This window comes from Hypanus sabinus, chromosome 8 (assembly GCF_030144855.1).
Source record: "Hypanus sabinus isolate sHypSab1 chromosome 8, sHypSab1.hap1, whole genome shotgun sequence".
Classification (NCBI taxonomy): Eukaryota; Metazoa; Chordata; class Chondrichthyes; order Myliobatiformes; family Dasyatidae; genus Hypanus; species Hypanus sabinus.
Genome location: NC_082713.1, coordinates 61,246,363 through 61,247,804, shown reverse-complemented (window position 1 = coordinate 61,247,804; position 1,442 = coordinate 61,246,363). Strand labels below are relative to the sequence as shown.

The window sequence follows — 1,442 nt, the reverse complement described above, 5'->3', positions numbered from 1 at the left end:
ACAACTCTCTATCTCACTGAGGGTTTGAGACCCGTCAGCTTCTCTCACCTGGTTTAGCCGGCTTGTCGAAGCTGTTGTCCAATGTGTGGCCGCTGTCACATGCAAACAGCTACAAGGAGCCACAGGTGAGAGCTGAGTGCGAGGTGGGGACCAAAGGTGAACCAACCGCCTGAAGAGGATGCAACATGTTCCCCCACGAGAGGTGTTACCCCGCCCTGACACCCCATACCCCCCTTTTGGGCGCGCAGGCAAAATGACGAAGGGAACATCGTCACTTGGTAAGAGGCAGGACAAGACTCACACTTTTTGCCGACGTTGTGGGGCTAAAGCATTTTACCTGCAGAAATCTAACTGTGCCAAGAGAAAGAGAAAGTATAACTGGAGAGTGAAAGCCAAAAGGAGAAACACAACAGGTACAGGTCACATGAGGCAGTAGAAAGTGGTGTTTCGGAGATTCAGGAATTGATTCCATGAAGGCAACACTCTGAAGACCAAGCAAGCTGCAATGGCTTCTTCCAGCACTGAATAAACTGTTGGTGTATCAATAATAACAAATAAAGGTATGCTTTGTAAAGTTAAAATTTTAGCAATGACCAGACAGGAACACACCTTCACACCTCCTTCACACGCAAGTTCAACTTTACATAATGTGGTTATGGAGTATGAGACAGAGGGCTACTTGCCATCAAAAGGGACTTGCAGAAAGGAGACATTGGCTGATGGGAAACACTGATCCTGATCTGGATTGACCGCCAGAACCTCCTATTCATGCAACAGACCTTGCTGGACCATCTTCTTCAAGCAATACAACTTCATCTCTTACCCACCCGGCTCCAAGAACACAAAGGTCACAACAGTTCAACCCTGTGGAAATGGAGATTGACCCTCAACGCATCATGTCATCCTCCCAGGTCCTTCTCCCAATTGCCTGGGACCTTCAGGACCAGATCTGCCAGGCCTTACAGCAGAAACCTGCTCTGGCAGACACACCTGACATCCGCATGCACATGCCAGTGGCCGTGCACTTTGAGGCACTCCAGTGGGTCCACTCATCACCCTTATCAAGCCATCCAGGCACTAAATGGATTTTCTGCAATGCCAGATCTGGTAGACTACCATGATCGCAGAAGTCCTAGGTTCATTTCATCACTGCTTGCCCTCAATGTGCCCTGTCCAATTTCTCCAATAAGTATCCCCTGCCAGACCCTCAATCACCATGGATTTCATCATAGGTTTGCCAGCTTCTGATGGGGCTATGGTGATAATGACAGTGGTGGACCCGCTCCCCAAGGTGGCCCACTTCATTGCTCACCCAAATCTTCTGTCAGCCGCTATAACAGCAGACCTGGTTCTCTGACATGTCATTCACCCCTGCTGTTTCCCCAGGACATTGTGTCGGATGGGCCCTGCAATTAATTTTCCACTTCTGCTGAGACTTGTGC

The 1,442-nt window shown here is 49.3% G+C and overlaps 1 pseudogene; it reads left to right on the top strand.

The window, feature by feature from the left end:
* The first annotated feature begins 253 nt into the window (after positions 1–253).
* Positions 254–529, top strand: LOC132397625 (large ribosomal subunit protein eL37-like; annotated as a pseudogene).
* Positions 530–1,442: the final 913 nt, after the last annotated feature.